The sequence below is a fragment of the Bos indicus x Bos taurus genome, chromosome 7, assembly GCF_003369695.1.
Source record: "Bos indicus x Bos taurus breed Angus x Brahman F1 hybrid chromosome 7, Bos_hybrid_MaternalHap_v2.0, whole genome shotgun sequence".
In the NCBI taxonomy this organism is placed as follows: domain Eukaryota; kingdom Metazoa; phylum Chordata; class Mammalia; order Artiodactyla; family Bovidae; genus Bos; species Bos indicus x Bos taurus.
Genome location: NC_040082.1, coordinates 37,490,834 through 37,516,713, shown reverse-complemented (window position 1 = coordinate 37,516,713; position 25,880 = coordinate 37,490,834). Strand labels below are relative to the sequence as shown.

At 38.9% G+C, this 25,880-nt stretch overlaps 1 protein-coding gene across 5 annotated transcripts in view; it reads right to left on the bottom strand.

The window, feature by feature from the left end:
- Positions 1–25,880, bottom strand: part of GABRB2 (gamma-aminobutyric acid type A receptor beta2 subunit) — a 293,254-nt gene that overhangs the window by 177,441 nt on the left and 89,933 nt on the right. The gene's annotated exons all lie outside the window — the stretch shown is intronic.

Genomic DNA, 25,880 nt, shown 5'->3' with positions numbered 1-25,880 from the left:
TCACAAGAAAATATATCCAACCAAATACTATAAACATATACTATTTACAAATTCAGTTCAGTTCAGTCACTCAGTCATGTCTGAATCTGCGACCTCATGGACTGCAGCACGCCATGCTTCCCTGCCCATCATCAACTCACGGAGCTTGCTCAAACTTGTGTCAAATTCACATATTGGCAAATATTAATTTACTAAATCCATTCTAACTCAGCCCATACTATGCACTGGGCACCACAATAAGTACAAAAGTGAAGAGAGCACATTCTTTTGAAATTTGCTATATATTACTCAGGAAAAGAGCTTCCCTTGTGGCTTAACTGGTAAAGGATCTGTCTGCAATGAGGGAGACCTGGGTTTGATCCCTGGGTTGGGAAGATCCCCTAGAGAAAGAAAAGGCTCCCCACTCCAGTATTCTTGTCTGGAGAATTCTATACAGTCCATGGGGTTGCAAAGAGTCAGACATGACTCTGAGTGACTTTCACTCACTCAGGAAGAAAGATGGTAAGGAATAATTATTTAGTAAGTAATTTGTCTTTCTAAAAGAGGGTACTCAGGATTGCTTTTGGTGGGAAATAAATACAATTGCAAAAAATGGTCAATTAATTACAGTAGTAATTATAAGAGTTTATATGAAAATCTGTATCTGTCTAATCAAGGTGCGCTTCCTACTGGAGGTATCATTTATATTGAGACATTGCATATACCTTTCTACCTATCAAACAATATAAGTTCAGTTAGTATTTCACTCAGTTCAGTTCAGTTCAGTGGCTCAGTCGTGTCCGACTTTTTGCGACCCCATGAATCACAGCACACCAGGCCTCCCTGTCCATCAGCAACTACCGGAGTTCACTCAAACTCACGTCCATTGAGTCGGTGATGCCATCCAGCCATCTCATCCTCTGTCGTCCCCTAATTTTAGAAATTCTGGATCATCAGACGAGTCTCCTTACTTTGGAGAAACAGTGGTTGTTATAAATTGAGCACTGGAGTCCCAGGCTCCAGAATTTCCTAACTATTTCTAGGACATAAATTTACATAACTTTTTACTTCAGTTCCATTAACTATAAATGGGGCTTTTAATATATCTTTGATCTATCAAAAGATTATTATGACAATTAAATGTGTAACTCAAATGTAATCTATGAACTACAGAAAGCTATATATTATGAATAAAGGACTTACATACATCTCGTGACGTGTTTTCTCCCTTAGCGGCTCATGGCTTCAATGTAATTGCTCTCTCACCCTCATTTGAATGACTAAATGAAGGACTAAGTATTCATTTGAAAAGGATAATTACCATTCTATTTTAAAATCAGTTCACAATGCCCTACTTGAGGGCTTAAAAAAACACAAAACTAGAATCAAGTATTAATCATCTCTGCAACCTCAAAGCCAGCACAGTCCTAGGGCACAAATAATGAATGAATGAATGAATCAATATTCAATAAACTAAGTCTATTGGATTTCTGCACATACCTGATTACTCTTTTGGATAAAATACACACTTCAATCTCTGTGAAGTCCCTGAGTTTCTCCAACCCTTGCTGAGATTTCTACATGCTAATATGGCTATTGAATTTTAGAATATGACTTACAAGGTATTACCTGATAAAAGCATTAAAGAGTTTCATAGGAAAAGTATAATCCTCTGGCAAAAAATTAAATATTTTTCCTGGTTTCACAAACATACACATTTTTATCTCATTTAGGAGTCAGTATGGAGCTGACTTCTGAATGAGAAGTACCGAATCAAATTAATATTCTAACAGAAGAATATTAATATCATAAAGGGAGTCAGGCAATACTGAATGACTAACACCCCTACACAAAAGATATGCCACCAACTCAATGAACATGAATTTGAGCAAACTCTGGGAGATAGTGAGGGACAGAGAAGCCAGGGTGCAGTCCATGGTATCGCAGAGTCGGACACGATCTAGAGACTGAACAACAAAAGTATATTAAATAATTGTAGGTGAAATTTTCTTCAGTGTGTTACTTTAGTCAGTGCTTTGAACTGTTTCATCACACTCTAATTCTTAATAAAGAATTAGTCTGAGTATCTCTAGCATAGCATCTTGATTTATAATAAAAGCAAAGTTGAAGATATGAATTATATAACTAGAGAACAGAAAATGGATCAGACACATTTTTATACATCTCTGTGTAAAAAATGGCCTAAAAACTTGGCCATAAATAAAACAAACAATTTATGGTGTGCTCGAGAGAACACACTTAGTGATTTCTAATTCTTAGACATAAAATGGAAAATTTGATTATTATCTCTATTAGAAGATAAAAGTACATAAGCCCTCTAAAGATTTAGGGGAGATAACACAGTTTGGAAGGTCCTGGGGTTTATCAGTCAGCTGAGATGTGTTAGGACACAGGAAATTGTATTTTCTTTGGGGCTAAATAAATGGTGATATTGTGAGATCTTGAGTCATATGCTAACTCCTGTTATTTGTCAGCAGGGCAATGCCTGCTAAGAAATGCTCCCAGACAGACCCTGGTGATTCTGCTAACTGTCACATCAATTTTCATTTATTTTAGTTTTAAATGACACATTAAGACACTGTCAAGAAAAGAAGAAGTTCCTGAATCAAAATAAATGCTATTGGACATAGAAGGAAGGAAAGGTTCTATGTTCTATGCTTTCTCTCCCGGGTCCTCATGCCCCTAGAATGAATGCTCTGAGCTTTCATGTAGAAAACATACTCTTTACACCCATCCAACAAGCCTGCTTTCAGGAAGTTGTCTCAGAGTTGGTTCACTCAAAATGGAAAAAAAAAAAAGTAAATCACTTCTGGGTGCTCCATAGTTCATGGTATCACCATGCAAGAAGGACTCAGATAATCATAATCAAAACTAAAACCAATGAACTTTCAATGCCGAACAAAATGGAGTATGCCTACTACAAGCTCTCTTTCCCACTAATCACAACTAACCATCCTGGAAAGAATTAAAAAGCTACTACCTAAGGACGGTGCAAAATAAAATCTAGTAGGCAGACTGGCAGAGAATCAAAATGTGAAGAAAACCTGTTACAATGGTGAGTTTCTTATTTGTTTTGTTTTTTCTTCCTTTTATCTTCTTAAAGTAATACACACTCACACAAACACAGCCAAAGTATAAATAAATGGAGAGATACACCAAGTTCCTGGATTTGAAGAAATGAGCATTTTTAAGATGTCAATTCTTCTCAAATTGCTCTATAGATGAAATTTAATCTCAAGTAATATTTGAGTAGGATTTCTGTAGATATGCTGATTCTAAAATTTATATGGCAAACAAAGGAATAAGAATAAGCAAAACAGTTTCAAAGGAAAAGAATAAAATTGGAGGATTCACACTATCTGATTTCTAGACCTACTAGGAAACTACATTAAGACAGTATGACAGTGGAGTAATGATAGAAACACAGATCAATAAAACAGTAGAATCTACAAAGAAACCCACATAAATATACTCAAAGATTTCTGAAGAAGGTAAAATGGTAGTAGATTTGAGAAGGCATAAAATTTTCAGCAAATAATGTGAATCAACTGGAGCATGCAAATGTAAATAAATGATTAAATCAGCAAATAAACAAGGAAACACATAAGCAAGATAGATGTCTAAGATCTCGCTTCTGAGTAAGAGACCCACAAATTCACTGTCGCATATGTGAAATTTGTAAACGTGACATGCCCACATCCCCAAAGTAAGTGTTCTCCAAACTTTAAAACTGTCTAAGTAATTATGTTAAACAAAACAAAAGCACAACTGACCATTTCAATTGCTGATGATGATTCAGAGCAACTAAAACTGCAATGGCAGGTGGGAATACAAATAGTCAACCTGGACAATTTCTTATAACGTTAACAGACATTTGACACACAAGGCAGCAAACCCACTCCTGAGCACGTGTCGAAAGCAGCTGCTGATACGTGCAACATCATCACTGGTTTTCAAAGAAAGTTAAGTCAAAGAAGCAAGATTTAAAAAAAAATACATAATATATGATTCCATTTACATGATATTTTGGAAAAACTTAGGGACCAAGAATAGATGAGAGCTTATCTGGGATTTGAGATGGAGGAGAGCGTGACCACAAAGGGACAGAATGAAGGAATGATTTGGGGTAGCAGAACTGCTCTGCATCTTAACTGCAGTGGTGGTTAACAACTGTAGATGAGTTAACTCATAGAATGATACACCAAAATGATTGCATCTTCTGTATGTAAATTTAAAAAATAAAATTTAAAACTGCTTGAGTAAAAACAAAAAAACAAGCCCATGATCTCTAAGATAAGACACACTCAGGTTCTTACTCAGGTATTTTCATGTCCCTCTGTTGTAACCCTGGTTGAGGTGAAGGAGTCTCTGTTTCCAACTCAAAAGAAGAAAGTCAAGCTAATTAACTTAGAAATTGGGGTAAAAAAGAGCTGTTCTGACATCTGGAGACAAGAGAGCCATGCTACAAAATAAGTCACCTATGCGTACCAGGCAACATGATACCTCATCAGCCTTCCACTAAGCGGTTACAGATTCAGTTCCCCATGTGTACAATGAGACAACTGAACTAGGGAATTTTCAAGTCCATCTCTAGGAATAATATAATTCCATTCTTTTTTTTTTTTAATTTTTTTTAAATTTTATTTTATTTCCAAACTTTACATAATTGTATTAGTTTTGCCAAATATCGAAATGAATCCACCACAGGTATACATGTGCTCCCCATCCCGAACCCTCCTCCCTCCTCCCTCCCCATACCATCCCTCTGGGTCGTCCCAGTGCACCAGCCCCAAGCATCCAGTACCGTGCATCGAACCTGGACTGGCAACTCGTTTCTTACATGATATTTTACATGTTTCAATGTCATTCTCCCAAATCTTCCCACCCTCTCCCTCTCCCACAGAGTCCATAAGACTGTTCTATACATCAGTGTCTCTTTTGCTGTCTCGTACACCGGGTTATTGTTACCATCTTTCTAAATTCCATATATATGTGTTAGTATACTGTATTGATGTTTTTCCTTCTGGCTTACTTCACTCTGTATAATAGGCTCCAGTTTCATCCACCTCATTAGAACTGATTCAAATGTATTCTTTTTAATGGCTGAGTAATACTCCATTGTGTATATGTACCACAACTTGCTTATCCATTCATCTGCTGATGGACATCTAGGTTGCTTCCATGTCCTGGCTATTATAAACAGTGCTGCGATGAACATTGGGGTACACGTGTCTCTTTCCCTTCTGGTTTCCTCAGTGTGTATGCCCAGCAGTGGGATTGCTGGATCATAAGGCAGTTCTATTTCCAGTTTTTTAAGGAATCTCCACACTGTTCTCCATAGTGGCTGTACTAGTTTGCATTCCCACCAACAGTGTAAGAGGGTTCCCTTTTCTCCACGCCCTCTCCAGCATTTATTATTTGTAGACTTTTGGATGGCAGCCATTCTGACTGGTGTGAAATGGTACCTCAGAGTGGTTTTGATTTGCATTTCTCTGATAATGAGTGATGTTGAGCATCTTTTCATGTGTTTGTTAGCCATCTGTACGTCTTCTTTGGAGAAATGTCTACTTAGTTCTTTGGCCCATTTTTTGATTGGGTCGTTTATTTTTCTGGAGTTGAGCTGTAGGAGTTGCTTGTATATTTTTGAGATTAGTTGTTTGTCAGTTGCTTCATTTGCTATTATTTTCTCCCATTCTGAAGGCTGTCTTTCCCCTTGCTAATAGTTTCCTTTGATGTGCAGAAGCTTTTAAGGTTAATTAGGTCCCATTTGTTTATTTTTGTTTTTATTTCCAATATTCTGGGAGGTGGGTCATAGAGGATCCTGCTGTGATGTATGTCGGAGAGTGTTTTGCCTATGTTCTCCTCTAGGAGTTTTATAGTTTCTGGTCTTACGTTTAGATCTTTAATCCATTTTGAGTTTATTTTTGTGTATGGTGTTAGAAAGTGGTCTAGTTTCATCTGGTCAACCACTTGTAAAAGAATATAATTCCATTCTAAGATATGATTTGTCACACTTGTATTCAAATGCTTTTGCTTTTCAAAATCTCTTAAATATCTAAAATACTTTTATAATTAATTCTTGCTATTTTGGGAATCCATTTCTAATACTAAGATTCAAAACCCTTTTATTTATTTGGTGTAGTGTTCTATAAAATATATGGCATGAAATAATTTGTGTATGTGTTTACTATCTTTTCTAACTTTATTATTTTGTGAATTGCCTATTCCTGCTCTACAAACATTTTTCTGCTACATGTTTACTTCCTACTATTGTATATTGATAGATGGATATCTATCTATATAAAACATTTTATTATTTTGCTATTTTCTTTTAAATTTATTTTTATAAGTATTTAACTTTAGTTAAAACAAAAATTAGTTCAGAAGGCTTCTGTATACTTTTCATACAGCCTTCTCTAAGATTCACATTTTGCATGGTCACAGAACAATATCAAATGAAAATGTTAATATTAATATACTACTTACTAGACTACAGACCTTATTAGAATATCACCCATTTATTCACTAATGTTCTTCTTCTGTTCCAGGGTCCAATCCAAGATACCACCATGCATTTAGTTGTTCCGTTCCTTAGCATCCTTCAATCTGTGAGAGTTCCTCAACCTTTCCTTGTCTTTGATGACGATAATGCTTTCAGAATACTGGTCAGTAGATCTTGTAGAAAGTCTGTCAGTTTGAGTGTGCTCTCGATTAGATTTAGCTTACATACTTTTGGCCAGAATATCACCAAAGAACACTGTATCCATCATATAAGGGGTACATGATGACAGTATCAACTGCAGGGAGTGTCAACTGCAAGGAGGTCCAACCAGTCAATCCTAAAGGAAATCAGTCCTGAATATTCATTGGAAGGACTGATGCTGAAGCTGAAACTCCAACACTTTGGCCATCTGAGATATGCAAAGAACTGACTCATTAGAAAAGACCTTGATGCTGGGAAAGACTGAAGGCAAAAGGAGAAGGGGATGACAGAGGATGAGATGGTTGGATGGCATCACCAACTCAATAGACATGAATTTGAGCAAACTCCAGGAGTTGGTAATGGATAGGGAAGCCTGGTGTGCTGCAGTCCATGGGGTTGCAAAGAGTAGGATGCTACTGAGCAACTGAACAGAACTGATGTCAATATGTCTTATTACTGATGAGGATATTAATCTTAAATGGTTGGTTAACAGTGCATCTGCCAGGTTTTTCCACTGGGACATTACTATTTTCCTTTATAACTAATAGATATCTTGGGGTAGGTACTTTAGAACTATGAAAACAATGAGGTTATTAGGCTGACTTCTATAACCACTGTGTTTTGGCATTTTGCATGTTTCCAAATTTCTATTTCTCTTCTTTCACCTAAACCTGAATCAACATATTCAGTCAGCTGACTATGCTTAACTAATAAGACAAATCAAAAGTAGTAAATACAGACATAAGCCATTTAAGATGCTTTATCATTAAATAATGAGAAGCATCTTCTTGAGACTCATTCCTTCTGCCTATTCCTTTCATAGACTAGTGGCATCATTCTGGCCACAGAGGATTCCTATTTTCAGTACAGACTTCCCCTCTGGATGGCAGCATCTTATCCTGGTCTCAAGCCTGCAAGTTGCACTTGGGTGGCATGTAATCCCACCTGGGCTTGCTTCAGCATTCTCCCTACCTTCATTAATGTCTATGGTTCTTAATATGCATTTTCTTCTCTGGAGCTCTCACCATTCCCAATCTATGTAGCTTTCCTCTTTTTTTGCAATGCATGTTTATATATATGGAAACAATTGTAAATGTAATTATGGCATTTTCCCCGTCTTTGTGGGGTTTTTTTTTCCTATTTCTTTATTTGGGGAGAAGATGGTATTGCAGGGAATTGGGTTCACACATGTTTGTTCTGCCATCTGAGTACACAAGGACACCCAACAATTACTTTTGTAATTATGAGGGTTTAAGGCTAATTTTCACCACTGATAATGTGTGGTTTGTTTAATTTACTTTACCTATTGCAACTACATCACCTAAGGTTTGAAAATTGCTGCTGCTGTGCCAGATAGAATCTTGAGCTTTGGTGATTAATCTTGCTTCTTGGTCTTATATGTAATAATGTTGTCTTAAAAATTAGATAACTTCAGAGAAATCTCTATCTGCTCAGGATTTATAATTTTCAAAGATAGTATTTTTTAGCTTCATCTTAATTACCCATTGCTGAAATAATCAAATCAGATCAGATCAGTCGCTCAGTCATGTCCGACTCTTTGCCACCCCATGAATTGCAGCACACCAGGCCTCCCTGTCCATCACCAACTCCTGGAGTTCACTGAGACTCACATCCATCAAGTCAGTGATGCCATCCAGCCATCTCATCCTCTGTCATCCCCTTCTCCTCCTGCCCCCAATCCCTCCCAGCATCAGAGTCTTTTCCAATGAGTCAACTCTTTGCATGAGGTGGCCAAAGTACTGGAGTTTCAGCTTTAGCATGAATTCTTCCAAAGAAATCCCAGGGCTGATGTCCTTCAGAATGGACTGGTTGGATCTCCTTGCAGTCCAAGGGACTCTCAAGAGTTTTCTCCAGCACCACAGTTCAAAAGCAGCAATTCTTCGGCGCTCAGCCTTCTTCACAGTCCAACTCTCACATCCATACATGACCACAGGAAAAACCAGAGCCTTGACTAGATGAACCTTTGTTGGCAAAGTAATGTCTCTGCTTTTGAATATGCTATCTAGGGTGGTCATAACTTTCCTTCCAAGGAGTAAGCGTCTTTTAATTTCATGGCTGCAGTCACCATCTGTAGTGATTTTGGAGCCCAGAAAAATAAAGTCTGACACTGTTTCCACTGTTTCCCCATCTATTTCCCATGAAGTGGTGGGACTGGATGCCATGATCTTCATTTTCTGAATGTTGAGCTTTAAGCCAACGTTTTCACTCTCCACTTTCACTTTCATCAAGAGGCTTTTTAGTTCCTCTTCACTTTCTGCCATAAGGGTGGTGTCATCTGCATATCTGAGGTTACTGATATTTCTCCCGGCAATCTTGATTCCAGCTTGTGTTTCTTCCAGTCCAGCGTTTCTCATGATGTACTCTGCATAGAAGTTAAATAAACGGTGACAATATATAGCCTTGATGTACTCCTTTTCCTATTTGGAACCAGTCTGTTGTTCCATGTCCAGTTCTAACTGTTGCTTCCTGACCTGCATACAAATTTCTCAAGAGGCAGGTCAGGTGGTCTGGTATTCCCATCTCTTTCAGAATTTTCCACAGTTTATTGTGATCCACACAGTCAAAGGCTTTGGCATAGTCAATAAAGCAGAAATAATAACTGAGTCTAATAGGGAGAAATATCAATAACCTCAGATATGCAGATGACACCACCCTTATGGCAGAAAGTGAAGAGGAACTCAAAAGCCTATTGATGAAAGTGAAAGTGGAGAGTGAAAAAGTTGGCTTAAAGCTCAACATTCAGAAAACGAAGATCATGGCATCTGGTCCCATCACTTCATGGGAAATAGATGGGGAAACAGTGGAAACAGTGTCAGACTTTATATTTTTGGGGTCCAAAATCAGTGCAGATGGTGACTGCAGCCATGAAATTAAAAGACGCTTACTCCTTGGAAGGAAAGTTATGACCAACCTCGATAGCATATTCAAAAGCAGAGACATTACCTTGCCAACAAAGGTTCATCTAGTCAAGGCTCTGGTTTTTCCTGTGGTCATGTATGGATGTGAGAGTTGGACTGTGAAGAAGGCTGAGTGCCAAAGAATTGCTGCTTTTGAACTGTGGTGCTGGAGAAAACTCTTGAGAGTCCCTTGGACTGCAAGGAGATCCAACCAGTCCATTCTGAAGGACATCAGCCCTGGGATTTCTTTGGAAGAATTCATGCTAAAGCTGAAACTCCAGTACTTTGGCCACCTCATGCAAAGAGTTGACTCATTGGAAAAGACTCTGATGCTGGGAGGGATTGGGGGCAGGAGGAGAAGGGGATGACAGAGGATGAGATGGCTGGATGGCATCACTGACTTGATGGATGTGAGTCTCAGTGAACTCCAGGAGTTGGTGATGGACAGGTAGGCCTGGAGTGCTGCGATTCATGGGGTCGCAAAGAGTCAGACACGACTAAACGACTAAACTGAACTGAACTGAACTGAATATACTATCATGTGCTATTTTCCTCTAACTTAGCTAGTCAATCCTAAGGGAACTCAACTCTGAATATTCACTGGGAGGACTGATACAGCAGCTGAAGCTCCAATACTTTGGCCACCTGATGTGAAGAGCCTACTCATTGGAAAAGACCCTGATGCTGGGAAAAATTGAGGGCATGAAGAGAAGGGGGTGACAGAGGATGAGATGGTTGGATGACATCACCGAATTAATGGACATGAGTTTGAGCAAACTCCAGGAGATTTGAAGGACAGGGGAGCTTGGCGTGCTGCAGTCCACGGGGTCACAAACAGTTGGACATGACTGAGCAACTGAACAACAAGAACAACTGAACTAGATAAAAATTGAGGTTTTGAGCTAAGAATATGAGCTTCTGGCTTTTGTAAGACAGGGCTAAGGAAGCAAAAGCTGTGATACAGAAACTGAATGCAAATTTAATTTAATTTAAACATAATGCAGCTTTTCTGTGAATAAGACTCCATGATAGTTTATTAAAACAACACATTTATAACTTTCACTATCACTTTCTGCATAGTCTTTTAATTTGGGGAATGTTTAGAAAAGTCTTTGTTTTTGTTTGGCTTTTCCACCATTCAAAAGGTAACCCAAAAGGACTGAATTCCAAAGATTAGGATGGAAGATTATTTCCTTTATTAAAAACTTCTGTTTTTACTCCCTCGTGGGAGTAAACATTACTTCTGGTGTAGAAATTATTACCTAAAAAACACCATGGTAAGCAGAGTGAGCACCTTCATAGTAACTACATGGTAAGTACATGTTCAGCATCATAAGCTGTTATCCTCTTGGGAGCAAATATTGGTCCTTACACCTGTGTATACAGTACTGTGTACAGTAAATAAACGGGAGAAACTACCGCTACCTGTTAAATGGTACACATTTCCTTGAGAACACTTGGAAACCTGTGCAGAGGTCTCTCTCTGTGCATACCTTTTGTTCTGATATTTGCATCCCAAGGATATTTGTAGAAAATAATTACGCAGTACATGTTGACAGTTTCTCTCCAAATATTACAACTCTCTTACTGTTCTGTTTCCAGCACTAATAACCTAGCCTCAGACATCACTGTGTGTGATCATGATGCCACTGTTATTGTTTCCTTGCTTCTGACTCTTTCCCTCACATAGCAATGGAAACAAAAAGCAGATCACATTTCCACCTTCATTAACTGTCAAAGGCTTTTCAATGCCTTCAGAGTAAAACACAAACTTAGGACTTTGGCCTTAAAGGTCCTATATAACTTGGACTCTGCACACTTCTTTGATCTCACATCCTACTATTTCTGCTCGTCCCTCACCTCAACTCACTAAGACCATCCACGCTAGCTTTTCTTCTCTTTTACGAAGATCACAAGCTCTTTCGGCCTTAGAAACCTTGTTCTAACTAATGACTAATTGGAAAAATTACGTCCCCAAGTACGAAAATTAAGTCCCCCCCCCAAGGTGGGGACTCAGAACTCAACTAAAAGGTAAAATCTATTCAGTGAAACTTTCTTTCTTTGAGACTCCCAACCCCTTCAAACATTAACACAGTCCATATTTTTTTTAATGTTTATAGCACTGATCACTTTTTTCAACATGGCTCAGATGGTAAAGTGTCTGCTTACAATGCGGGAGACCCGGGTTCACTCCCTGGATCAGGAAGATCCTCTGGAGAAGGAAAAGGCAACCCACTCCTCTACTCTTGCCTGGAAAATCCCATGGACAGAGGAGCGTGGTAGGCTACAGTCCATGGGGTCGCAAAGAGTTGGACTTGACTAAATGACTTCACTTTCACTTTTCAATCCTTTATTGGTTACTTTTTAATTGTTCATTTCTCTCAACTAGAAGGTAAGTTCCATGAAAATATAAAACGTTCCTAAATTTGTTCATCACTGTATCTCAATGCTTGAAAGAGGGCTTAGAAAAGTAGCGATAAAATCTATGTATTGAAAGATGTGAAAGAATAAATGAAAGACAATATACATTTATCCCCTCCAAAATATGTACTACTCTATTAGCAATAAAAGAGAGGACCTAAGTGTTCATCAGCATGAAACTAAGTAATACAACAAAGCATTAATATATAATGGAATATATAGAAATGGACAGAAGTGGTATGGATACAACAGAATCAGAAGATATTAAGAAAAGGTGGAAAGAATACACAGAAAAACTATACAAAAAAAGATCTTCATGACCCAGATAATCACGACGGTATGACATCCTGGAATGTGAAGTCAAGTGGATCTTTGCGGGGAGCGAGCTCCACCCGTGGCAAAGGTCATGAGGAAGAAGGCTCGGCATATGCAAAGGCGGGATCAAGCCTCAGGAGTCCCCCTGGAAATTCTTGAGCATCTACCCCCAAAACCAGAGTCTGCCTACTTTCTGCTTTGTACTTTCACCTACACCTCTGACTTTACAGGGGGCTGTCCCCCACTACCTCTCTCTGAAAAAAGAGTTAGCTTACAGCTCCAGTTAATAATTCCTGGGTGTGACAGTGTTTCAACCTACAAACTCCTTTGGAAATCCTCTAGCCTGCCTGAATAGGTTTTTCCGGCCACATGTGATTGTTCAGAGCCTCCCAACTGTGAGAGGCGGGAGATGTCCTAAACTGTCTAAACACAGATTCCTTTGAGTAGTTAAAAGATTGATTAGAAATTGTATTGGTGAAGGGTTTTTCACTTATTGAGCCAATGTTTGTTGCTAAGTCTCCATACCCCTTACCTACTGTGTCCTTGGCAGTGCATTGATTGATATAATGGGTGTATAGAAATGTAAGTAGTAGCTTCAATGTTTGTAACCTTGGACCCTTGAGTTAATTCTTTTCTTGATTGAGCCCACCTCACCTTTGCCCTATAGGAATGCAGCTTTGTCCAATGCTTTTTTGGAGGCTGGTGCCTGACTTTGGAATAATCACCTCTAGAGAAAGATAAGTTTCTTAAAATGTTAACAGGCCTCCTGGCCAGAAGATGATGTAATTCACCTGAACTTTTGCATATGATAAGTTTGAAAGCCTGGCTTCGATTAGGACCAGGAACTGCTGTCCTTGCATGACTCCACCCCTTCCCCCATTATCCTCTATGCACAACTTAAGGTATAAAAACTACTTTGGAAAATAAAGTGCGGGCCTTGTTCACTGAAACTTGGTCTCCCCATCTCGCTCTCTCTCTCAAATTCTGGCTGAGTCTCCATCTGGAGCGCGGAACCCGCCATGCTTGCTAATTATGCCTGGGCTTCTAAGATCTGACTGGGGAGGCCTCAGTGTCTCCTCTCCTTCGGGAGAATGGAAGGACACCTGCGGCCTACGTAAGTGGTGCAAACTTCTTGTCTTGAAGTTTTATTGGTCTCCCGAGTAAACCAAGCTACTCAGCCTCTTTTCTCCACTGAAGTTCCTCACTGAGCTATCCTCATTCTATTACTCTTTATATCCTTAATTAATGTTTAATTAAGCAGTTGTTTCCTGATCCTCGCTGACGCCGTCCCCGCTTTGAATACCCTGGATCAGCCGGGGCTGGTCCCCGGCAGATCTTAGGAAGCATCACTATGAACAAAGCTGGTGGAGGTGACGGAATGCCAGTTGAGCTATTTCAAATCCTAAAAGATGATGCTGTGAAAGTGCTGCACTCTATGCCAGCAAATTTAGAAAACTCAGCAGTGGCCACAGGACTGGAAAAGGTCAGTTTTCATTCCAACCCCAAAGAAAGGCAATGCCAAAGAACGCTCAAACTACCGTGCAACTGTACTCATCTCACAGGCTAGCAAAGTGATGCTCAAAATTCTCCAAGACAGGTTTCAACAGTATGTGAACGGTGGACTTCCAGATGTTCAAGATGGATTTAGAAAAGGCAGAGGAACCAGAGATCAAATTGCCAACATCCGTTGGATCATTGAAAAAGCAAGAGAGTTCCAGAAAAACATCTACTTCTGCTTTATTGACTATGCCAAAACCTTTGACTGTGTGGATCACAACAAACTGTGGAAAATTCTGAAATAGATGGGGAGTACCAGACCACCTTACCTGTCTCCTAAGAAATCTGTATGCAGGTTAGGAAGCAACAGTTACAACTGGACATGGAGCAATAGACTGGTTCCAAATAGGGAAAGGAGTACATCAAGGTTGTATATTGTCATCCTGTTTATTTAACTTATATGCAGAGTATATCATGTGAAATGCCAGGCTGGATGAAGCACAAGCTGGAATTAAGATCGCCGGGAGAAATATCAGTAATCTCAGATAAGCAGATGACACCAACCTTATGGCAGAAAGCAAAGAGGAACTAAAGAGCCTCCTGATAAAAGTGAAAGAGGAGAGTGGAAAAGCTTGCTTAAAACTCAACATTGAAAAAACTAAGATCATGGTATCCGGTCCCATCACTTCATGGTAAATAGATGGGAAAACAATGGAAATAGTGAGAGACTATTTTTGGGGGCTCAAAATCACTGCAGATGGTGATTGCAGCCATGAAATTAAAAGGCACCTGCTCCTTGGAAGAAAAGTTATGACAAACCTAGACAATATATTAAAAAGCAGAGACATTACTTTGCCAACAAAGGTCTGTCTAGTCAAAGCTATGGTTTTTCCAGTAGTAATGTATATATGTGAGAGCTGGACTATAAAGAAGGCTGAGCACCGAAGAACTGATGCTTTTGAACTGTAGTGTTGGAGAAGACTCTTGAGAGTTCCTTGGACTACAAGGAGAGCCAACCAGTCCATCCTAAAGGAAATCAGTCCTGAATATTCATTGGAAGGACTGCTGCTGAAGCTGAAACTCCAATACTTTGGCCACCTGATGTGACAAACTGATCATTTGAAAAGACCCTGATGCTGGGAAAGATTGCAGGTGGGAGGAGAAGGGGATGACAGAGGATGAGATGGCTGGATGGCATCACCGACTCAACGGACATAAGTTTGGGTAAATTCTGGGAGTTGGTGATGGACAGGGAGGCCTGGTGTGCTGCAGTCTATGTGGTCTCAAAGAGTCGGACACGACTGAGTGACTGAACTGAACTGATAGAGGAATCAAATAACATTGTAAAAATATTAACAGATGTTCTCAACATACTGTTATTACTGTACTATTATTATTTTATGAAGAATACTGCAAAACAATATGCACAATGTGATTCCATTTTGGAAACACAGATATATATTTGGGGAAAAGTATCTAAAACAAATATAAATATTAACAGTGGTATATCTGTGTGGCAAGATGACAAGTGATAGCAATGCTTTTTGGTTTTGCTTTGTTTTATATTTTTTTAAAATATAAATTATTTCTGAAACAAAAACTATGTAATCAATTCCTTGTTGAATTAAAATTTGGAAAGAAACTAGCATTACAAATATGTCTTTATTCTCCACATAGTTTAGAGCTCAGTGTGAAGAAAAAAAGAAATATGCTATGTTCCATCAGTCATGTTCTCCTCTGTGTAACCCCATGGACTGCAGCCTGCCAGGCTCCTTTGTCCATGGGATTTCCCAGGAAAGAATACTGGAGTGGGTTCCCATTTCCTACTCCAGGGGATTTTCCCAACCCAGGGATCAAACACATCTCTGTTACGTCTAACCTGCATTGACAGGTGGGTTCTTTAACCTTAGTGCCACCTGGGAAGCCCATAAATATACTCACAGTCACAAATAAATGAGAAAGTAATAGCCTTTCAGCTTGTTATTAACAAAGTACACAGCTCCTTTGTATTGACCAAAGGCTTTGATCTAGAATCACATAAGAAGAGCTTTAAGTGATCATTCACTCTTCCTCTTGAAAGTTTACATTTAAGCCATTACATCCCTATTTTCCCACCTAAATACCAAAAAGGGAGGTCCTGGGATCTTCCTCTGGCACTAACTTCAGTCTTCTTCACTCTGTTAGGAAATTTCATTTTATTTCTAATGTAAAGCTTTCATATGTATTTCTCATTTAATACTCAGAGGGATGAATACACATACACACATGCCTGTTAATTCTAGTTTTAGCTTTAACAGCCTCCTCTATACTGCACTGCAGAATCAAGTTTATAGATTCTTCTATAAAGGTATTCAAAGAGATTCCATTCTTTGTATTAGTCCCAACTCCTTAGAAGGCTTTGCCCCATCTGTTCTAGTCACGTCACCTCTCTGCCCCTGTATCTTCATCCAAAGTGAACAAACTGAGACACAGTGAGGATCCCTGGCTGAGATGTTCTAGGATTCTAGTCACTCCATTTATCTCAACCAAGCATCTTCCTGAAACTTCTGCTTGAACCAAATTTTCCTGCATTCCTTCAGACACATCTTTTACTTTCCATTCTGCTTTTCTTTTTCCCCATACACCTCCTTCGTTGCACACCCCAATCCTACCTATCCTCCAAGCATTCACATGAAGCCTCCACTACTCGCTATTACGGTTCACATTCACCCTCCCGAGTCCTTTAATGCGGTGTTCTGCAGCATCCTAAGGACTGCTACCTCTTGTAATGTTATTTAGATGAGGGAGGAAATCTCCTAACTAAACCACACTGTGTTCTTTGAAGTCAGAAACAGTGCCAATACTTTTTTTACAAAATGATCCAAGCATCTGGTCTTTAACACAATTGATCCTCCACTAATATTTACTCATTGGCATACTAAAGCTGGTTCTTACCTCTTCACTCTACCTGCACGGATTTCTAATTTTGAGTCCTTAAACCTCTTTACTAATCACTATTCCTGAATTCCCCTAGAGATTTATTCTCTCCACACCCTGGCATTTGAGAATGAATTTTCATTCTATCCTTTCTCCATATGTTTCAAACACCTTCAGAGCCACTGTTCTTTCAGGTTTTCATAGCTCCTCCAGTTCTATGAGCAAAGTCCCTAAGGCTGGGGATGAGGATTTGTGAAGGACACAGTTTATCTGTCCAAAGCAAAAAGAACTCAGAAGTGTGAAAATTCCTACAAAGCCTGGCTCTTTAAAATGTTTTCCATCTTCCACACCTGAGCCCACAAATTGTTGATTCAATTATAGGTCATGGTAACACTTCCACAATCTCAGCCTCCTAAACTAGAATGTAAGGGAGTAAAACTCCCCTCCCCCTTAATAGAGGCCATCACTCCAGATGTTCAATTGCAACATTTTTGGAAGAAGCACATGGTAACAGCTCTGACTAATTGCTGGAGACACATTGGGACATGAGAACTGAACCTAAGATCACCCATAAGGGGAATCCAAGTTCAGAAGTGCTATTTTCTTGTATGTGAATCTAAAATGCACCTGCTCAATGAGTTAGGCTTTCCTACTATTTTTGCATAGTTCATTCTGTATTTTATCACTGATCCACCTCGGCTATAATGGGACTCAATCTAAGGATGGCTAAAAAAATCAAACAAGTATAACTGGTTAAATATGTCTCTTAATACAGAATACCCTCAGCAGGGGACTCAGTTCACTCCGAGATAATCAACGTTAAAAACACTCTTTATATGTATGATTTGTTCCCTCTCATTTTGTGCTTTTTAATTACTCTGTAACTTTATCTCAAATTGCTTTAGAGTAGTTTGCATTCTAATTTGTCTATCTCTTATATATACCCAACACTGGCTCTAGGCTAACCCTTTTCATATGCATTATTTCATTAATCATCACAGCAGTTACTGACTAGATCTACCTATAAGTTACTGACTAGATCTACCAGGGACTAGCTGCTGCTAGACTAACCTCCCCGAGACATCCTGTTCTGTAAAATAATGCAAATTAGTTTCTAGTAGCAAGTAAATTACCCAAATAAAATGCTTAGTAGAATGTCTGGCCCAGATTAAATGCTCAACAAACACTGGCTGTTATGATGATCAATATCCTCATCATTTCCATTTTTCAGGTGACACATATGAAACATTGAGAGCTGAGTGACTTTCCTGGTGTCATTCAGTCAATACTGTTCTCAGACCTGACTTGGCCAGGGTCCCCCTGGTGATGGAGCCCATGTTCTCAGTCGTGCATGAGCTGCCTCGGAAGCCCTCACCTCCGTGCCAGGTTTGCTTCTGACTTATCATTTCCCAATGTTGTATTTTTCATCTTGACACCCCACCCCAACAAAAACTAAGGGGGAAATATACCTTTACCTATGTATCTATCTACTCAGCCACATATACAACAACAAAAAACTAGAACAATAAATTTTATGTTTACTGGCGAGAGGAGGGCATGAATGTTTAATCTGAGACCTCTTTGGGATTTGAATACTGAAGTTGTGCATACAGGCACAGGCACATGTTCCTAAATACACATGCAGAGGCACAGTTTTACACAAAAGGAGATTACAGGAACTTAATTTGATCTTGCAGAATGATGAAAATATCTGTTTTTGTTTGTTTGTTTGTTTGATTGCAGAATATATGCCTTACTCCAGAGAAGCCCAAAGTAACCAGAAGGACTGTAGGGCAGTATGTGTAAGGATGCTCTTACTCAGAAATAATTTAATTGGAAAAATATTTCTAGCAAGCTAAAACAAGCTTACTCTAACCATTTCAGGAAGTTTTTTCAAGAGAATGGTGGAATGATTCATTAAGTCGTAGACTGAGCCACAAGAGATTGACATTTTTTTGTGAGTTTGAAAGTGTTTGAGTGTTGGCAATTTTATACAGCTCAACACATAGTACCTACTATAAGAGTAAAGTTAATAAATTTATTTTCTAAAATTAGCAATTTTAGGTTCTAAATAATTTGTAACATACAAATACACACTAATTTTGAAAAAAGCTTATTATAACTGCATTTTTAATGGTTCTTAAATTTTTGTTCAGGATAAAACTCAGACATAAACCATTATAAATGCAATTATAAAAGTAATAAGCTTTTTGTGTTTCAAAATATGGATGTAAACATTCCTTTTTTGTATATTTCTTAAAAAGCTACATTTTTAGGAAAATTTATTATTATAAGAAAATTACATTACAATGTAACAGACACTACCCTAGAGTCCGTCTCTTTCCCTTTCTATGCTCACACAAATTAATTGTTTTCAAATATATTAATAACTACATGATGCAATCAATTATACATCCCAAGATCCTTTTTATTATGAGTTAATTTCTTGGTCTCCAAAATCACTGCAGATGGTAACTGCAGACATGAAATTAACAGACTCTTGCTCCTTGGAAGAAAAGCTATGACAAATCCAGACAGCATATTAAAAAGCAGAGACATTACTTTGCCAACAAAGGTCTGTCTAGCCAAAGCTATGATTTTTCCAGCAGCCATGTACAGATGTGAGAGTTGGATCATAAAGAAGGCTGAGTGCTGAAGAACTGATGCTTTTGAACTGTGGTATTGGAGAAGACTCTTGAGAGTTCCTTGGACTGCAAGGAGAGCCAACCAGTCCATCCTAAAGGAAGTCAGTCCTGAATATTCACTGATGACTGATGCTGAAGCTGAAACTTCAATACATTGGCCACCTGATGCAAAGAACTAATTCATTTGAAAAGACCTCGATGCTGGAAAAGATTGAAAGTGGGAGGAGAAGGGGAAAACAGAGGATAAGGTGGTTGGATGGCATCACCAACTCGATAAACATGAGTTTGAGTAAGCTCCAGGAGTTGGTGATGGACAGGGGCAGCCTGGCGTGCTGCAGTCCAAGGGGTTGCAAACATTCAGATATGACTGAGTGACTGAACTGAACTGAACTGAATTTTATATACACGGGCCCACCATTATAAGAATGATCTTCCTACAATGCATCTAGTTTTAATATCTCTGAGATCTGGGTGCAATGAACTAAAAGTTAGCTAGTGAAAACATGATGTTTTCTGCTATGCAGTCAGAGAAGCCAAAGTGTCAAGGCACCAGTGGACGGGTTCAGAGGAGCCAAAGGAAAGAACACTGAATGGGAATGTAGGAGATCTGACTGAGGGCTTCCTCCATTACTTATTTTCTGATGATCTCAGAGAAGTAGCTTACCTCTCTACATTTCAGTTTTCTTTTTTTTTTTTTTTTGTTATTATTATTATTTATTTATTTATTTTTTTTAAAATTATTAATTTCTGAACCCTCCTCCCTCCCCCCTCCCCATACCATCCCCCTGGTCCGTCCCACATGGAAGCAACCTAGATGTCCATCAGCAGATGAATGGATAAGAAAGCTGTGGTGCATATACACAATGGAGTATTACTCAGCCATTAAAAAGAATACATTTGAATCAGTTCTAATGAGGTGGATGAAACTGGAGCCTATTATACAGAGTGAAGTAAGCCAGAAGGAAAAACATAAATACAGTATACTAACGCATATATATGGAATTTAGAAAGATGGTAACGATAACCCTGTATACGAGACAGCAAAAGAGACACTGATGTATAGAACAGTCTTATGGACTCTGTGGGAGAGGGAGAGGGTGGGAAGATTTGGGAGAATGGCATTGAAACATGTGAAATGTCATGTATGAAACGAGATGCCAGTCCAGGTTCAGTACATTTCAGTTTTCACTTCTGAAATTTCAAATGAAATATGAACACTAATAACTGTACCTGAGAAGCATGTCCCTTGTAACTTTACCCAAAGACACATGTCAAACATTACACGTGAAAGCTCTCATTAATGTCTATACGTGGGAAGCAGCATAGCCTAGTGTTTGAGAACAAGGATTCTGGATTCCAGAGGGTTGGTTGAAATTCCAGCTCTATCACTTACTTCATGTATAATCCTAGGTTCATATTTTAATATTCCAAAGCTTGGGTTTCCTCAGCTGTGAAATAATAACTACTTCACTGACTGCTGGCAGAAATAAATGAAATAATATAAATTCAAACCCTGATTATTATAGCACTCAAAAGGAGGTAGTGTATACCATTAAAGCATTAATTTAAGAGTACTGATTTTTATTACTTGTTCATAAAAAAGTTAAAGAAAAAGCCAAGAGGAAAAATGACTGCTATTGCTAACTTTGCTTACGAAGATAAAAATTTACTATTATTTCCCCGTTTACAACTGAAACAAAATGACACAAAATTATATTGGGGCCCACCCAATAAGAAAAGTATAGGACTTGATGACTTCATTGGTGAATTCTATCAAATGTTTAAAGAAGAATTAGCACTGCTACTGCTGCTGCTAAGTCACTTCAGTCGTGTCTGACTCTGTGCGACCCCATAGACAGCAGCCCACCAGGCTCCCCTGTCCCTGGGATTCTCTAGGCAAGAACACTGGAGTGGGTTGCCATTTCCTTCTCCAGTGCATGAAAGTGAAAAGTGAAAGTGAAGTCGCTCAGTCGTGTCCGACTCGTAGCAACCCCATGGACTGCAGCCCACCAGGCTCCTCCATCCATGGGATTTTCCAGGCAAAAGTACTGGAGTGGGGTGCCATTGCCTTCTCCCAGAATTAGCACTAATTTACCCCAAAATATTCCAAATAATTGAAGAGGAAGGAACGTGATACCTACTACCAAAATCAGACAAAGACACTACATGAAAAGATATCTATGGGCTGTAGTCTGCTAAGCTCCTCCATCCATGGGAGGTTCCAGGCAAGAATACTGGAGTCGGTTGTCATTTCCTTCTCCAGGGAACCTTTTGGACCTGGGGATCAAACTCAGGTCTACCTGAACTGCAGGCAGACTCCTTACTGTCTGAGCCACCAGGGAAACCTAGAAAGATACCTACCAACCAATATCTGTGAGGAACAGTGATGCAGAATTCTCAACAAAATACCAACAAATGGAATTCCATAAAAAATGAAAAGAACAATACACCATGACCAAGTGGGATTTATTCCTAAAAATCATTTCTATGTATTTCAACATACAAAAACTAATCAATGCAACATAAGACATTACCAAATGAAGGGGAAAGGCCATGTGACTATTTCAATTGATGCAAAAGAGCATTATATAAAATTCAATACATCTTCTTGATAAAAACACACACAAAAAACTAGGAACAGAAGGAAATTACCTCAATATAATAAAGGCCATAAATGACAAGCCCACAGCTAACATTGTATTTAACGGTCAAAATCTGATAACTATTTCTCTAAGATGAGGGACAAGAATGTCTACTTTTAGCACTTTACTCAACACTCTATTCAATACTGAAAGTCCTAGCTAGAAGAATTAAGCAAGAAAAAGAAATAAGAAGCACCCAAATTGGGAAGGAAGAAGTAAAATTCTCTCTGTTCACAAATAACATGAAAAATCTAAAGATGAAAGGTAGAAAAATCTAAAGATGCCAAACAGAAGCACACACAAATACAATAACTGTCAGAATATATGAATTCATCAACAATGCAAAACATAAAATCAATACACAAAAATCAGTTGAGTTTCTTTGTGCTAACAATGGACAATCCAAAAGAGAAACTAAAAAAAAAAACAAAAAAACACTATGTTTACAATAGCATCAAAAAGAATAAAATATTTAGGAATAAACACAACCAAGGAAGTAAAAGACTTGTACTCTGAAAACTACAAAATGTTGCTGAAAGAAATTAAAGAAGCCACAAATAAGACACCCTATATTCAGGGTTTGGAAGGCTTAATATTTTTAAGATACTTACAGTATTAGTGCAATAGCAATCTTTTGTAGAAATAAAAACACTCATCCTAAAATTTACAAGGAATCTCAACAGATTCTGAACAGCCACCTAATGATTTAAAAATTTATTACAAAGCTTCAGTAATCTGAACAGTGTAGCACTGGCCTAAAGACAGATAAACAGATCAATAGAGTAGGACAGAAAGTCAAGGACCAAACTTTTGTATATATAGAAAATTATTTTCAACAAGAACCTAAATGTCCATTGGCAGACAAATGGAAAAGAAAGCTGTGGTACATATACACAATGGAATATTACTCAGCCATTAAAAAGAATGCATTTGAATCAGTTCTAGTGAGGGGGATAAAACTGGAGCCTATTATACAGAGTGAAGTAAGCCAGAAAGAAAAACACCAATACAGTATATTAACACATATATATGGAATTTAGAAAGATGGTAACGATGACCCTATAAACGAGATAGCAAAAGAGACACATGTAAAGAACCGACTTTTGGACTCTGTGGGAGACAGTGAGGGTGGGATGATTTGAGAGAATAGCACTGAAACATGTATATTACCATATGTGAAATGGATCAGGGCCGGTGCACTGGGATGACCCTGAGGGATGGGATAGGGAGGGAGGTGGGAAGCGGGTTCATAATGGGGAACACATGTACACCCATGGCTGATTCATGTCAATGTATGGAAAAAACCACTACAATATTGTAAATTAATTAGCCTCCAATTAAAATAAATGAATTAATTTTTAAAAAAAGAATGCCAGGACCACCCAATGAGAAAGCAACAGCAATCTCTTCAAAAAGTTGTGTCAGAAAAAGTGGAGATCCACATGCAAAACAATGAAGTTGGACACTCATCTTCAGATCAGATCAGTCACTCACTTGTGTCCGACTCTTTGTGACCCCATGAATCACAGCACGCCAGGCCTCCCTGTCCATCACCAACTCCCGGAGTTCACTCAGACTCACGTCCATCGAGTCAGTGATGCCATCCAGCCCTCTCATCTTCTGTCGTCCCCTTCTCCTCCTGCCCCCAATCCCTCCCAGCATCAGAGTCTTTTCCAATGAGTCAACTCTTTGCATGAGGTGGCCAAAGTACTGGAGTCTCAGCTTTAGTATCATTCCTTCCAAAGAAATCCCAGGGCTGATCTCCTTCAGAATGGACTGGCTGGATCTCCTTGCAGTCCAAGGGACTCTCAAGAGTCTTCTCCAACACCACAGTTCAAAAGCATCAAGTCCAACTCTCATATCCATACATGACCACAGGAAAAACCATAGCCTTGACTAGACGAACCTTTGTTGGCAAAGTAATGTCTCTGCTTTTGTATATGCTATCTAGGTTGGTCATAACTTTCCTTTCAAGGAGTAACCGTCTCTTAATTTCATGGCTGCAATCACCATCTGCAGTGATTTTGGAGCCCCCAAAATAAAATCTGACACTGTTTCCACTGTTTCTCCATCTATTTCCCATGAAGTGATGGGACTGGATGCCATGATCTTCGTTTTCTGAATGTTGAGCTTTAAGCCAACTTTTTCACTCTCCACTATCATTTTCATCAAGAGGCTTTTTAGTTCCTCTTCACTTTCTGCCATAAGGGTCGTGTCATCTGCATATCTGAGGTTATTGATATTTCTCCCAGCAATCTTGATTCCAGCTTGTGCTTCTTCCAGTCCAGCGTTTCTCATGATGTACTCTGCATAGAAGTTAAATAAGCAGGGTGACAATATACAGCCTTGACGTACTCCTTTTCCTATTTGGAACCAGTCTGTTGTTCCATATCCAGTTCTAACTGTTGCTTTCTGACCTGCATACAGATTTCTCAAGAGGCAGGTCAGGTGGTCTGGTATTCCCATCTCTTGAAGAATTTTCCATAGTTTATTTTGATCTACACAGTCAAAGGCTTTGGCATAGTCAATAAAGCAGAAATAGATGTTCTTCTGGAACTCTCTTGCTTTTTCGATGATCCAGCGGATGTTGGCAATTTGATCTCTGGTCCCTCTGCCTTTTCTAAAACCAGCTTGAACATCAGGAAATTCATGGTTCATGTATTGCTGAAGCCTGGCTTGGAGAATTTTGAGTATTACTTTACTAGCGTGTGAGATGAGTGCAATTGTGCGGTAGTTTGAGCATTCTTTGGCATTGTCTTTCTTTGGGATTGGAATGAAAACTGACCTTTTCCAGTCCTGTGGCCACTGCTGAGTTTTCCACATTTGCTGGCATAATGAGTGCAGCACTTTCACAGCATCATCTTTCAGGATTTGAAATATGGAATTCCATCAACTGGAATTCCATCACCTCCATCACCTCCACCAGCTTTGTTCATAGTGATGCTTTCTAAGGCCCACTTGACTTCACATTCCAGGATGTCTGGCTCTAGGTCAGTGATCACATTATCATGATTATCTGGGTCGTGAAGCTCTTTTTTATACAGTTCTGTGTATTCTTGCCATCTCTTCTTAATATCTTCTGCTTCTGTTAGGTCCATACCATTTCTGTCCTTTATCAAGCCCATCTTTGCATGAAATGTTCCTTTGGTGTTTCTGATTTTCTTGAAGAGATCTCTAGTCTTTCCCATTCTGTTGTTTTCCTCTATTTCTTTGCATTGATCACTGAAAAAGGCTCTCTTATCTCTTCTTGCTGTTCTTTGGAACTCTGCATTTAGATGTTTATATCTTTCCTTTTCTCCTTTGCTTTCCACTTCTCTTCTTTTCACAGCTATTTGTAAGGCCTACCCAGACAGCCATTTTGCTTTTTTGCATTTCTTTTCCATGGGGATGGTCTTGATCCCTGTCTCCTGTAGAATGTCACGAACCTCATTCCATAGTTCATCAGGCACTCTATCTATCAGGTCTAGGCCCTTAAATCTATTTCTCACTTCCACTGTATAGTCATAAGGGATTTGATTTAGGTCATACCTGAATGGTCTAGTGGTTTTCCCTACTTTCTTCAATTTAAGTCTGAATTTGGCAATAAGGAGTTCATGATCTGAGCCACAGTCAGCTCTCAGTCTTGTTTTTGCTGACTGTATAGAGCTTCTCCATCTTTGGCTGCAAAGAATATAATCAATGTGATTTCAGTGTTGACCATCTGGTGATGTCCATGTGTAGAGTCTTCTCATGTGTTTTTGGAAGAGAGTGTTTGCTACGACCAATGCATTCTCTTGGCAAAATTCTATTAGCCTTTGCCCTGCTTCATTCCATATTCCAAGGC